General features: G+C 42.3%; 1 protein-coding gene across 7 annotated transcripts in view; it reads right to left on the bottom strand.

Moving 5' to 3' along the window:
• macrod2 (mono-ADP ribosylhydrolase 2) overlaps positions 1–16,132 on the bottom strand; it is a 371,857-nt gene that overhangs the window by 287,246 nt on the left and 68,479 nt on the right. The window lies entirely within an intron of this gene.

Raw genomic sequence — 16,132 nt, forward strand, 5'->3', positions numbered from 1 at the left:
CATCATGAGCAGAGCACCTAGCAGACCTTATGTGGCGTAAACTGATGCTTGACACTTGTATCCCCACAGTCATACACAAGTCTCACACTGACAAAAGCAGACATAAAGAGCGGCTCAGGTAAACTGACGGCTGGATATGTGAGAAGCTTCAAATGCTTGTCAAACTATGAGAAAAATCACACACAGAGTCTCTATAGAGGATCCAATGTCACTGCATTCAGACGAACCAGACAGAGGTTCAGCAGCCTTAACCCCAATTATAACCCAGCAGATGACTGCACATCATATAGAGCATTGTTACACTACAGTAAGGGGAAAAATAAAATACTCGTCTATTACTTCTGACACATTCAGCTTCAGATGTGACGAATGATGTGACTGATCCCTGCCAACCCGCTGACTTGAGCTTCTGCAGGAATAAGAATCTCCTGCTGGCATGACAAACGATAGTGAAAGCACTTGCTACTTGACTATGCAACTGTAACTCACTTATGCCAGGCATTAATTACTAACTCAATATAGTCTGAGATTACATAGGCGTTTTAACAAGTAAGAAGTAAGAGGAAATCTGCAGACATATTCACACAGAATCAATTTTAACAACAGATCAGGAGATCAGTAACAGGCTGTTTTCTCAGTACAGCCAACTCGGAAGCGAGTATGCTCTTGTGGATAAACAGAGAGGAGCTAAAAGAGGCTTTCTCCAGGGAATGCTAGATAATTCCCAATTGAGCCCATCGGCTCCCACCCACACGCACGTACACACACACAAACACTGGAGAGGCAAGAGCGAGAATATTCATTAGGAGGATACTGAACTCTAATTAAGCGAGGTGGAAGGAACAAACGCAGGTGTGGGTTGCACCTGGTTTCCGAAACACTCGCTGCTCTACGTCGCAGCCACATTGGGATGATAACACTCTCTCTGTCTGCGGCTGTGACGTCACACTCAGCCGACACCCCGACTGCTACTGACCCAACACCCTGCGTTCCTCTGCTCCTCCTACTGCACCTCTGAGGCGCCAGTGCAGGCGTGAAATTTGGCGGGCTGGGAAGCCATCCACACAAGTGAACAAACGGCAATTCACAACAGGAGAAGACACTCTTCCTGCTTGACTGGTAGATAAATTCTTGTTGGTTGGCTCCAACTCTCGACAGAAAAAATGTACAAGGCAGAGTAACGGGGCCATATGTAAAAACACAGCTGTTTTTTCCTCCTTGAGAATGAAAGACATAACCAGTCCTCTGATATTTTACTCCAGTACTCTTCAGACTTAACAAGCAGAAACATCTAGCTTCTGTATTCTGGCAGCAGGAGACGCTGCTGGAGATAGATATCATTCCACATTATGAACAGCTGTTAATGCACACAAGTACTCAATAAAAGTCCAATGTCATTTTTACAAGAACTGTCGTGGAAACACACAATACAGCTACTATGGCTTCGACTCCATTTTAGGGCATCACCTGTTGCTATGAAGTCTAATCGAAGTCTGTCCATGTGTCACTGTGTGTGTGTGTGTGTGTGTGTGTGTGTGTGTGTGCTTCACTGTGAGTAAGTGAGAGCATGTGTTTTATCAGTTGCTGGCGCTTGTTTGAACGGAGCCGTGATGAAAGCCTAGACAAACACAAGGGAATGTCAACTGAGGACTAAAGTCAACAGACAGAGCCTCGACTCTGCCAGGGACCCCTGTGAGAGAGGCCACGCCCTCCAACACGGCACCGGACTATCTCTCCACACCGCTCCTCTCCACCGACCTCCACCGGCAAGACAGAAAGAACAACAGCTCTGTTCTCTGATACAGTATAAAGACATGTGAGGAGAATGTGAATTATGAGACACAGAGGAGGAAAAAAAATAAGCTCATAAAGAAACACCACCAGGCTGTTTTTTTTTTTTGTCTTTTCCAAGCAGAGGCAAGTCAGCTCAGCATACAGAATGAAAGAAGGCTAGTGATAAACACTGTCCAAACACACCACTGAACAAGTACAACTAGAATATGTCCATGCCCTGCTGCAATGAAAAAATACAACACACAATTAGAAATCTTGCTTCCGTTTTAAGTGGACTAAATGATTGAGACAAAATATTCAAGGCAAGCTCCAGGTACTCGCTTTGAATATATCATTGAGATTACCGCCTCGTATTTTTGGTCTAGTAATGTACTGTGAAGGCAGCGGAAGGGCAAATGGTAAAGCAGGCTGGGCAAACATCTAGCCCTATTCAAGTCGGAGCTGAAGCTTCACTTTTTTTCTCCTTTGTCCGTTTTTGTGTGGGAAGGCAGCAGAGTGGGCCTGAATCCCCATTGACTCAATGTGCTGAGACGTTTTCCCTTTTACCAATGCTAAAGTAGGCATGAGCACTAATCCTTAGGGGTTAAACAGAGCCTCCTCTGGGGTTTCCCTATCTTGAGAGAGCTGGGGGCGGCTGCTGCTGCAGCGCATACAGAAGTTTAATGTATTTGGCAGAATTTTGGCTCAACTTTTAGAAACTATGCAAAGGAATTCCTGCTCAAAACTCAGTAATGCAACACTGAAACAGTGTTAAAGCAATTCATGTGGAGAACATATAAATAAATAAATTTAAGGCTTCTTATGGCCAAGTGATGGACATGACGAGAAATGCTGATGGTGATAATGATAATGAAATTTTAATGATTACAGTGGAGAATTGGGTCACTGGAGCAGAAGAGAGAAAGTTATAGATAAAAACAGTAATTCAGCATCTGTGTTGCAGGTTAGAAGCTATAACACAGACAAAGAATATAGCAAATACCTTTGTCTGTTCATATTGTTACAGTATATTGAAGAATATAAACAATTTTGAGCAGAACACTACCCTGTGCAAAAATGCATTGTAAGGCAGCACACACGGTCATAAAAAAGATGTGGAAATGTGGATTGTAAACTGCTTAAATTGGTATAGAAAGAATAGCTTTTGCAAATGATACAGCCACAGTGATGAATGTTTCCAAATAGGAAATGCTGGCATGTTCCGCATTAACAGTGACCTTTACAAAGAGCAGAATGCTTTTTTGAGAGCCTATTGCTATGTTATGCAGAAACTTGTTGCAAGCAGCTACAATTTATTCAACAGAAGGACTGTTCACCAATAACACCCGCCAGAGAAAGGGACCATTTCCATTTCAAATCGCAACCATTTTCACACCAACACTGAGACAGCATCAGCAGCTGCCAAAGTCTGGCAGCTCCTGCCCCCAGTGTTTTTCCCTATCGCTGTGTATAAATTCACATCCCTGTTATTGCTTGTGTGATTGATGTTAGTTATAATGGCACTACTTCTATTTACCCAACACATCTACCCATCTCCTCTATCAGCGATTTGCTGGTTGACCTCCTCGGCATTTTACTGGTTGTCTTTGATGGGTCAGCTTAAAGGAGTTCTTACTGGCCTGTGAAATGTCACAGCTTTGTCTTTATTGTTCGTTTGTGAAATTGGAGCGTGGAAAGGTATATTTTAAGGCTATGAACTATAAGAGTAAAAGTACTCCTGGGCCCAGAGCCCTTACCATAAAATACTCCAAAAATCTTTTTCTACTTCTGTCTTTCTGTTAGCAGAGACACACTTCAAAGACTGAGGAATTTCAACATGATCCTGTATTCACAAGAAATAAATGTTCTTATTAGTGACTATCACTAAATGATACATGTAAGCAGAAAAATACTATAACCATGTCTCTACAAGCACACTTTTTGTCATGTTTAATTTATATCAATGATCTGCTTTTTGTCATGCTGTGCAACAGACACCTATCAGCCCTGAAGGGAGGTAAGTCCTTGTGTGATCCTTTCCCAAGGTTTTCCTCCATTTCTCCTGTGAAAGAAGTTGTGGAGAATTTTTCTTTTCCATTTTAGAAGAACGGAGGAGGTGTTTTTGTCACTTTTGCCTTTAAACTTAATTCAATCATCGTATTTGTAATACTTTCAATGAACCCATTTGCATGGCAGTAAATAGGAGAAAACGCATGAGGTTTCTTTCTTTGTATGAAATTGACAAAAATAAGGATGTCCAAAGTTTTTATGCACATGTAGATGCAGAACATGTCAATGTCCAGGATAAATGTAAACACTCCCACTCTACCACAAACCACCCATCCCTTATCCCCATCGCCGCCAATGCAATACACACCGCCGCACACATACACCTCTTCCTGCAGAAGGTTAACCTCAGAAACACCCCAGCAACAGAGTGGGATAAAGAGGGTCTACTCCAGTTACTCCCAGTTTTACCTAAAACGTGTCATTCACAACTCCACCACAAGCACCTTACACTCTTGCGCTAATAGGTGGGTGGGCAGTCTACGAACACTTCTTTCAGGAAAGTCATAAACGTCCCCTCGACTCAACCGGTTCTTTTATTCCCCCATCATCACTTTCTATAGGCTTCCTTTGAAAGTGGCTCCTGGCTGCAGAGGAATAAGACATCGGATATTCAAGTCACTCAGGATGAGTGCCGAAGAACTGGTGTCAGACGCTGAAGCGTAGACACCTCCTTGTTGTTGGGATGGTTGGAGGTGTTACCTGAACACCTTCAGGTGGAGTTTAATGCCAATTAAGTGGCTCCGGTTGCTTTGGTTTTCTCAATAGCTTAAACTGAAGACGTTTCTCACCACCACAATGACAAAAAGTCAACATAACTCTACCCAGCTTCGAAGTGAATCATATCACTCTAGACAACCATATAGAGTGTGGAACTGGATAATGAGAATGTATTTTAAGCAAGTGATTGAAGCATCAGCTCAGAGTTGAGAGCACTGTTGTTAGTGAGTTTGCTCTAAAGCGCATGAACATGTAAAAATTTCTTATTGCTTTTGTACTTTCCCAGCAGTTCTGCATTGTGTTCAGCGGTGGAAAAACACAAACAGTTGAGAAATCATTAAAAAAGGGCATTTTTAGATATGACTCATGAGAGTAAACAAAGTCATCCAGATCATAGAGAAAACAAAGCCAGAGTTAGTGTTTGGCACAGATAAGTGAACACTTTGATCAGAATGATGGCAGCTCTGTGTGACGAGACGTCCCTTCTTTAGTACTCCCCCTTCTCTTAACCCAAAATGCTGTTGCCTAAGAACCGTACTTCCTGTACGTGTTCCAATCAACAGGGCCATTACAGACCTGGGGGTCTTGTATAATCTATCTTATCTTATCTAGAGCGGCAAAGACTTGGTTTGTTTCACTAGATAACATTAGCTCCGACTTCCTCTCCTTACAGCTCTAAACCCTGACTGACCCTTTCATAAGACACTCAAACTCCTAATCTCAAAGGACTAAAGCACTAAAGTCACCCGTATACTGAAGAAATGTGCTGCTGAGTTTAGGAATCAGAAAGCTGTTTGTCTTCAAGGTTCTGTCGGCGCTTACACAAGCATACAGAGTCCATTGTAAAGATAAATGCTACCATTTAACTAAGGCTGGAGAAAAGATGCTAAGTTGGCTAATTACAGATTTAGTGCAGGAATGGTAAACCAGTTACAAAGCAAGAGAGAAGAGCTTCAATTAGCTACATTAGAGATGTATGCTGGACTGTGAAAACACTGTATGGTAATTCTATCTTTTATCTCCTTTATTGTGCTGATTAGTGCAGTGGGGAGGGGGGTGCTCTATCTAATCTGATCACAGAGCATTGTGTTTGGGGTCATTAACCTATGGGAGGTCCTAAGGTTGACAAGTCAGCGCCTACCCCCCTCTACCTTTTTTTATGGAATTCGCTCATCCCTGAGTTCCTCTGTCTCTGCAGACAACACAACGGCAACCACAAAAACAACCAAAGAAAACAAAAGACGAGAGGAAAAACAGCCGACGGAGCTATTTGCATGGCTTGTGACTACTGACCGCGGATCCTGGACTTGCCTAAGCAGCAGGATGTCTGCCCCTTTAGTCTCTGTTGTTGTCGGCTATTTTCTTTCTCTGGGCTGCATCCTAGTCCCAAGAGATGAAGGGGTCAATCTATCCCTCAACATCTGGGATCTGCATTAGAAATGACTAGTACTTTACTGCATAGCCTACTAGCAATCATGACTGTGGTAAGGCCCTGCTTCATGTAACTGACATCTGCATTCATATGCATAAAGATCCAACAAGCTTCATCAGTCAAAGCCTTCTCCTACCAACCATTTTGGGCCTTGATGCCTACATTTACATCTATATAAACCCACAATAATGAAATCTAACATCTGTCTGCATATTTACCCATTCACTGATTTATGTTTTTTTCTCCATAAACCCTCTTTCTATCCCTGTCACACACATTACAGCCTCTGCAAATCAAAATTGTGAATAGTCTAGCATAACCAACAGCACCTCTCATCCACAAATCCTAGTTAAACTGTTGTGATACTGAAAAGCTGCCTGTCAGGATGGCAGAGCGGAGATGAAAGGCCCACAGCAAAGATCGCTGCTGATTGCCTGTAGAGGATGAATATGCAAATAAAGCAGAAGGTAAATGAAAAACAAAGCGGGGGGTTTTGGCAGCAGCCTTTTACATGTTCCCCTTTATTTGGCATTGGTTAAGAACACGGAAAGTCTTTCAATAATGAATTCCAGTCAGAGCAAGGAAGGAGACATAAGGGGAAATCAGTCTCAGTTTTTCCCCTGTGAGCCCTTGAGCAGTTTTGGGGCCTATTGTATTTCACACAAGCTTTTCAGTGAACACACACTACGCTTAAGTGACAGATAAACGGAAAATTGAGGGAGATAAAATAATATCCATAACACCTAGCTTACATTACACCAATCAGACTGGGTCTACACATTTTGGCAGACAGTCCAGAAAGTAGGGCACCACAGGCTGCCAACTGCAAGCCCTATCTATTGACCACAGCAACAGCAAAATAGTAAATCAATTATCTGGTCGAATGTCTGTCATGAGAGACAAAAACTGGGCTCAGGACAGTCTGATATAGACCAAGTGCACACTTAACAGTTGTTTTTTTTTCCACCAGAGCCAAAAGGCACTTTAGCCAGCACTTAACAAAATCAAGTGGCTTAATATATTTAGCTATCTTTGCAAACACACAAAACAGAGTAGGAAACAACCTGCCTGTTGTCTAACCATAGTGAATTGGCCAGACAAGACTAGAGTGCATCCATGGGAGAGGAGAGCACCCATCCCCTTGAACAAAAGATGAACAGGGCAACAGATTTTCCCTGGTCTTGAGATAACAGAAACCCAACACCCTCGTCCTCCAGTGGGGCTCTTTGTACGTCTGAGAGAGGGTCAATCAGCAGCCGCTGACAGATGCGTCTGCAGTCGATTTAGGAGAGGAAGCCACAGTGAGGTCAGGCACAGGTTTCTCTGCTCTGTCCCCCTGGAGGGAAGACAAGGATCAAGTCAGGATGTTCAAGACTGACCTTTTCTCACCTCTCAGTCTTTGGCAAAAACACCTGGACTAATATGATAAGATAGTTAAGTCTATTAACAAACTAGCAAAACATTAAGCCTCTGTGGAAACTTCACAGCACAATAGAAATTTTATTTCCTCCTGATTTGCCTCCAAATGAACAGCATACACGCAGACAATTTATATTTGTCTCGAAATCCCATTGTGTTTCGAACAAAAGTGAGAGCCACTCCAGCTGGAAAGCAAACAAATCTGAAAAACTCCAGTGGAGGTCTAAGTAGTTTTGGCAGATGCTCCAGGCTTAAGTGTCTGTTCAATTAGGCTCTCCAGTTAAGATGGCAATCATGGTTTAACCGTGAGCCGATGTGTTGAGGCTGGAGTTGGAACACGTTCTGCCCTGGCAAAATATCTGGCCATGAGATGTGAGCGGTGGTCAGGCACTAAGACAGTCACTCTTGTATAGTACGCACCATCCTAATGAGGCAATAACAATTGCCAGGAGTAGAGGTCCACAACAGCTCATGAGCAGACGATGGGAGAGCAGAGTACAGAAACAGAAATGGTCTGTAAATGGAGACATGAAATTAATTGAGCTGTTGTTTGTATGTCAGAAGGTTACAGCCATGAAAAGCATTTTCTTTAAGCATGCTACATGATATCACTTTGTGTAAACTGGGGTCATTTGCAGAATATTGCAAACTGTGGCTTTTCCAATCACTATTCACCTATTGGGTCTCTAATGCTAGTTTACAGACAAAATGTGTCCTTTTGCTTTTCTAACGGTCATTAATTATTACAAGGCAGCTGCTTTTTTTTTCACAAACAGAAAGCATGATAAATTTAAAGTATTTTAGTATCCCCAGGAAGAGTAAATAACACCCCCCTAACAAACCTGTTCGTTTACTGAAAATGAATGCCGACCCTTCAGGCATTCACAACTGAATAGCATAATAGGCTTGAGAAAATTAACAAAAACTAGTATTTAGTGAATGGCATGTCAGAGAGGAGTCTCCACATTAAACAGACAGCTGCATACGTCACACAGATCTGATCGCTGACCCACTGGCATCGACAGGGAGCTGATATTCAGCAACGATGAACAGAGCTGCTCCATTGCAGCTCAGTGCGCCGTGTTGTGATGTCTGCCTTGTCAGGTAGCTGGAGGGGGAGACACTGGAGATGACGCAGGGCAGGGGAGAGTGTTGGCTGGGTCAGCTCTGCTGTACAACCCTTTGACTAACAGGGTGACTCACTGCTGCTTTGGGCCTGGAAGGGAGTAAGCCCACTGTTTGGCTTCATTTAAACATGAAACCAAAGAGGGTCAAACTGAAAGCAGGAGGGGCAAACGTCAGAGTGGTTCAGGTATGTCAGAGAGACTCACATGTCACACAGACACATACGCATGCCGTATGAACACGTACACGGGCACAGCTACACACAAAGGAACATATATTAGGAAATTAGCACACTTCTAAATTCTTGTTATGAATTATGCTGGTTCACTGCGACAACATCATCAAATATTCATTACCTGTCAAAGTGAGAGAAAACGCCTGACTGGTACGTGCTTCACACATAGAAAAAGGCAAACATTTTATTAGCATTTTAGAATGGAATTTTTACACTTGCTTGGGCAAAATAATTTGGGTTTACAATTTCTCTCTTTCAGAAAAGAAAAAAAAAACATTTACACTGTCTAGATAGAAAAGCACACCTGCAACAGAGATAATTGACAAATCAAAACATCGGTAATGAAGCCCCTGATGCCAAAAAAAACCTAATCATAAATTATCCTGACACATCTCAAACAAATATGCAAATGATGATTTCACTAGAGCTAACAAAACCGCATGCCGCCTAAAACAAACCACTACAAGGTAAACAGCTCTTTTTAATCTCTCATTCTTACCAACATGCACACACATACTGTACATTTTTTCCCTCTTCCTCTTTTTCTGCCAGTGAGCACTGCTTTCCAACCAGTGACTACTCACTCCACTTTAAGTGCACACATCTGACAAGGATGTGAGTGCCTTTCCCCTTTCCTCCACTCCCCCTAGTGTATCCATCCAACACTGCATCTTTCCTATGCATCTTCCAAACAGAGAGAGAGAGAGGGAGAGAGAGGGAGAGAGAGGCCCCTCCTCCGGATGACATCAGTGCTCTATTGAAGCTAGAGGCAAACACAACTTCACATTAGTATTGAGATCTACCCGTGCACCTATTTCCTTGCACAGCCTACAGATTGTGTGCATGTGTGTGTGGGGGGCACCAGTAAACATAGCAGTGCTGCTTCAGATAAACTCCAAATAGCTCTAGCCCTGTGAGTGAGAGGAGCTTTTTTGGATCTGAATTGAAATCCTTATAACCTGGATTGGATTATTATTTTTTCCCCTGTTGTGAACCCCAATTTAAGAGGATACCTGTTACTTTCCATTTTTTGGTTGATTATAGAGGTAAGTGTGGTTTTGATGGTACAGTCCTGTTGGGAATGCATCCTTCTCATCTTTTTGGATCTTCTTTCTGGCAAAAGGAATTGAAAGTCATGCGGAATCCTCGGGAGTTGCTTGTATCTAATTAGTTGCCCTCTTTTTCCTCCCTTCCTTTATTTTTTTAATACTCGGCCCACGCGAAAAATATTGGGTTTCTCTCAGATGGTTGTCTCACAGACGTAGTGACGCTTTAAGCGACAGTAGAAAAAAATCGTGAGTGCACTTTCCTTCCAAATAACCAAATTAAGCTCTTAGATTAGTTTACGAACTAGCAGTCGTTCTGCTCAGCTTGGCAGATAAAACTTGGCAAACTAAAACAGATATTTCATCTATCTCGTCATCTCAAGCCCCTCTCATGCCTGCAACTTGCTGCTTCGATCCCGAGCTGCGTGCCTCTTTATTCTGCGTGTATCTCACACGGACCACAAACACCACGTCTTTTTTCTCGCGTTTTTCCACTCTGTCTGTGGATGAATTTCTTGTTGCGACACGCTACACATCTGCTTCTCGATCACATTCATATTCCGCCTCAGTGCATTGGAATAAAAACATGTGAACAGCACTTAAGAGAGCAACAGGGATGTCTAAAACCCATCCGTTCCTTATTTCAGCGTCTGATTTTCCTAAAGCTGTGGGAAAATAATCAGTGGTGAATACGCAAACTTGATAGGATTAGGGGACTGTGTGATTTAGTCTCGGTGTCGCAGCCCGAGAAGACACCCCGGAGTGCAGCTGGAATTGCAGTGCAGATCCCGCGGAGTTGGACATGAAGGGGCAGCTGGAGAAACTCCGCTAAATGTGTCTCCAGCGTCACTGTCTGGACGACTCAGACCAGCTCCTATTCATGTCCTACTCCATTGAGATTTACTGTTTGCATCTGTAAGCTTGTCTGCATATAATATGGACGCTCCCCCCCTCCCTAAAAAACATCATACGTTGTGAGAGCTTTATGTTGGCGGGTGCAGCCATGAACGTCCCCTGAAAATGCACAAAATAAAAATCCATTGAAGTTTCATACGCACCAGTTCGCACATAAGCAGCGGCTCATTTAACGCAGAAAACCTGCTGTAATGTTACATTAACAATGCCGATATTGGTAAGCATTCAGAAATAAACGCGGGTGGATAGTACCTTGTGCTGATATGGCCGACTGACAGCAGATTTTCCACTCTAATGTCAATCTAATGAATCAAAGTCCGCTGTGCGTCTCTCCCGCCATACAAACCTGATATTTATCCCATTAGATCAATGCAATAAAGTGGGCGCCTTCAGCTCTCATGCCCTGTATTTAAGCTGATGTGTTATTGGCAACAGCAGGACATGGACAGTTGTTAATCCAATTTAACATAGCCTTTTATCTTCATGACACAGATAAGGTCACCCAGGCTTTAAACAATGACTGACACATATATATATAGACTACAGCCTGATTTCACTAAATCACTAATAGTGGATGCAAACTTGTCTTAAATTGTCAAGCAATGTAATGGTAGCTCTTTGTTGTTCAGTGTGTTCGAGAGACAAAGAAATAAATAGCATGTTAAACATAGCAGACATGAGGACAGACCCAATTGTCTTCACTGATGACTGCCTGAGGCAAAAGTCCCCAGTCAATTGCTTTCAGAGGGAATTCACATTGCAGATTAACAACTAACCAGGTCACTACAGACAGAATATTCTATTGCCAGAAAAATTAAAGCATAAAATATGAATGACTGTGTTAGGAAAAAAGTAATTTCATAACTACAAAGACATATTTCAGATTCAACACAGTACTCTGAGGAGGCCCACTTCAGTTCTTTTCATCATTTATTTAGCCGCTAAGCAGTATCTTTTTACTATCTATTCCCAGCTTTAAGAGACAAATCATTTCATATCGGTTACTGAAAGTAAAAGGTGTAAACACGGCTGCAAAGCATAAATACTGCAGGAAAAACCTGTGCAAACGATATGACTCAGGAAAAACTGGGGGCCAGTAGGGAGGTTAACAAATCTCTGTATTGTAGGTAGGTGTCTGGCCTGTGCTCAGATGGGCTCCTGTGTGCAACTTAACATGAGTATTCAGTGTTTTGGTGTTTGCTTGTCACATACAGAAACACACACACATTTCATCTTGCAGTGCCTACCACCCCCATGTGGGGAAAAACCACTGCAGCTGCTACAGATCTCTCCTTTCAGGCTGTTACAAAAGAGAGACCCCCGTCTGTCCCAGGCCTCTCTATGCTCTTAATGGGCCAGCAAAAGTATCATCTGTTCTGCCCATCTAAAGACAGCGCCAGGAGGCCACATACCAAATCCGTGAAACTATCAGAGATTTTTGCCCATTTTCTCTCTGGCTGAAATGTGTTCTGTGTCCCTGTGAATTCAGATGTGACCATGAATGTTCCATTGTGTCTCAGCGCTACAGCAGGCCGCTTCCCGGTGTCTTGACATACAACTTACCAATATGTAAATCAATGGCAGGCACGAGGTTTCATGGCACACACAAACTGGCAAAAACTCACCTTGTTTAAAAACAGAAAACCACGAAACAAATTTAAATAAGAGAAAATACAAGTGGACACTACATTTTGCTTTCATGTCAGGTTAGCTTCAACCAAAAGAAGTACATTTATTTGCATGATCATACAAGCATAAACTTGCCAAGCAACGTCACAGGCATTTTCAAGACCAAAGTCTGAAAAAAATATGACCCACGATAATGATACCGTGTGCAATCAATCATATTTCAAAACTATATTATGAATTAGAATGAATAATCAACAGCAGATACAAACAACATTGATTTCCCAATGGAGAGCTCTACTGTGGTTCAAAATTAATTTCAGGGATCATGAATAATTTAACAGTCAGCCATTACTACTTCTACAGCTCTCTCCCCCCTAAATGCAGCCTATGTAATATTATTCTGCATTTTACGCAACTAAAAGTCATTATAATCTGCAATACTTTTGACAGGCATGAAATTGTTTCTATTTGAGTTTTTCCAAAGCCTTTCTTGTGCAGTGTATGACTGGGGGGCACAAAGTCTTGGGCTCTGTTAATGCAGACTAATGTGCATTTATGCGTGTTGAGCTCACAATGGCTATCAGTGTCCAGCTTTGTGTGAGCCTCCCACGCTCTCCACTGAAAGGTAACTAGCTGTACACACACACACAATTCTACCAGGATGCTCAATTTAACTTTGCCAGTTCAGATTAAATGAAGCAGAAGCCACTTTGACTGCTAGAGAAATCTCCTGCCGGCCCTCAGAGCTTATTAGAACGATGAAGAAAGACATCCATCACTAAAAATGTTTAACTCAGCCTCCATTGCTCTCAAAATGATTGTGTGCACATGAACATAGCGTGTGTATGAGGCGGTGCGCATTTCCATGGGTATATGTTACTCGTAAATGCAATAGAAAAGGCTTGCAAAGACAGTGTAAATTAGAGGACTTTTTAAATTGCGTGAATAAAATGTTTTAATATGTAAACCCCCTCTGTTGAGGCTACAAGGTCCACATGCTTGCCTTGTAGCGAACAATAGAGAGGGGCCACTCTCCTGAAATCCGATGAGCGTGGAAAAAGAAAAGGAGAAAACACATCCAAGCATCTAGGCCTGACTATGCTCCTCGTAGCATGACGTGCATGCTTTAAAACCAAACGTCTGATAAATCACCCACAATATAAAATCACACTGAGGCCTATGATACAATATGATTTGGTTCTTTCTGACTATATTTATACCAGCACCAGCACACCAGCTTACAACTACGTCCCTTGCCCCTTCTTCTGGACACTGAGTCAGATTACATTATCTCAGCAGGTAACACAGTTGCAGTGGCCAAAGAAAGGCAAACTAACTGGAGATGTTGAACCATGTCATATGGGGATATTGATGCAGAGAATCATCCAGTGTCACAGCCCTAAAAGCCTATTATTCCGAGTGCAGGTAGGTTTTGCTGGGCTCCCTTGATAAGACAGAAATGCAGAGAAAATTACTTTATTTTATGTAACGCTAAGAATTCAAGGATTTAAATCAAGACTACATACATACTACATATAATATTCAGAGGATGGAGAACTTTACAAAATGAGGTGAATAGGGCTATTTAAAATTGAAATAGCTTGACTAAGTGCTGCATTAAAAGTTCATTCCAACAGACAGACAGCACATATCCCTATATCATCACGCCATTTTCTAAAACTCCATTACTGAATTTTTCCCTTGTCAGACTACTTTATTCCAGAAGTTAGTAGAGGTCACATCTGGTGCTTTTTCCGCAGACTCTAATCTACTACTAAATGTAATATTGGACTGAGGGGCCGTGTTTAGATGGAACAGAAGGAGGGGGGGCGTTATTATTAGACAGCATCTCAGGAGTTGTAATCAAGTTACAAGCCTCTCAATTCCCTAATCTTCTCCTTGTCATGGGCTACAACTGTTAAATGGCTGGGACCCTTGTTCCTAATTTACCTTTACGTGTTTTACAACACACAGTGGCTGCCAGCAGGTCACAGGGACGGTTACATATAAGGACTCAAAGCTATTGTGTTGTAAGAGGAAACATAACATTTTCTTTGGCAAAGGAAATTCTATTTTTACAAACAGAAACAGCATTGACAGAATGTAAGGGAGGGGGTCACAAAGAGGAGCTGAGAGTGACAGGGATGGATGCAACAGCCACCCTCTTCTCCATACAAAATTCAAATGGGCCTCATTTGTCTTGAGTGCTTTTAACAATGTGAGTAATTCAGTAAGCACTGACTGGATCTGTTTTTCCTCCTGTGGAATCTGGACGAGTGTTGTTTTTAAACTAGCACTGACTGCATTTTTTAATCGCAGGACTGGTTCTCTTGTAAAAACACCAAAGGCTTCAGCTAAGCAGTGAACTGGACTGAGAAGGGCAAAGGGGCTCCACCCTCAGCCATTGTGTTGGGGTCTAGATCACTGTTGTCTTTCGTATGCATAGACATTCTTTCATGTATCACCATAGAAAAGAAGTGTGGTCTGTTAGAGTAACGGGCTGTAAAAGGTCAACAGACTAAATCGTAGGCTAAGGGAAAGGGTATTTCTAAATAAGAATTCACAATGTAAGGGAGGTCAGAGTTGAGTATCAAACACATTCCTAAACTTAATTAGACATCCCCAGTGTCAATATCTAGTTCACTTAAGGTTTTATATTGAAATCAGTGACTGAAATGATTCTTAAATTGTTCACTGAAAAAATTATAACTAACACAAACATTTCATTTCACTTGTACTTAGTTATCTTGCACTCCTGCTGGGTGCAAAATAAATGTCTTTCATCAATCTTGAAAGATTATTCTCTCGTTACCTGATCCTCCAAACATGATTTTGTAATGACTGAATGTGGGCACTAAATATGTCTTTCTCTGATTGTTTTTCAGAGCACCATCCCAGGTGTGAGGAGTGCAAAGTATGAGTCAAGCTGCAGATGCGTGAGGAGGGCTGGGCCCAGAAGGATAAGCACCTTGCCCCGTTTTGCTCCTTGAGGAAAGGAGAACATTGGTTATCTACTTCAGGAAAAGGGACCAGAGCCCTGGATTAATGTGTACACAGGCTCGACAAGGGAGCAGAGGATTCTGGGTTACCTGAAGACCTGGAGTACACAAGAGAACAGGCCTGGATTGAGCCTGTGGCACAGGGGATTGGCATGGCTCAGACCAGCTTTGTGTCAACTCATCATGCCTGTTGGGCCTGATTGCAAAAAGGAGCCTTTGCTAAAGCTCACCCTGTCCTACACACGGATCACTATACGACACCCAAAAAATCTAATTTGCGGTTATGGCTGTTGAGCTCGACAATTTCAACACCCATTAGGATTTTTAATATTACCTGAGAGCGCATGCTTTGTCAGTGAGAAGGGATGCTTTTTCTACAGGCTTATCTGCCATGGTAAAGGCAATGAAAGCATGAGCCTCTGACAACACAGAGGAGGTCATCGTCCAAACAAGGATCAGCTCAGCAAACACTGACCAGGTCAGGATATCACCAGAAACCCCTTGGACAAACTTCTCCTTTCAGAAAGGATAATAGCAAATTCAAGAGGAAAACTTGATTGGATTTTTGGTGGCTGGAAAGGATTTACCACATCGTATAAATCAGGTATGACAAATACGGATTGCTTTGCTTCTTTACACTTCACTGACCAGACCACAATTTCTAATGAGACGTGCAGGAAGAGAGGTCATGGCAGGAATGCATAATTAAAGCAATAAATCAGTATTAGCCTAATTAAAAGGTAACTACACATCGATAGTGAAAAAAGAAACA

This window comes from Enoplosus armatus, chromosome 12 (assembly GCF_043641665.1).
Source record: "Enoplosus armatus isolate fEnoArm2 chromosome 12, fEnoArm2.hap1, whole genome shotgun sequence".
NCBI classification, from domain to species: domain Eukaryota; kingdom Metazoa; phylum Chordata; class Actinopteri; order Centrarchiformes; family Enoplosidae; genus Enoplosus; species Enoplosus armatus.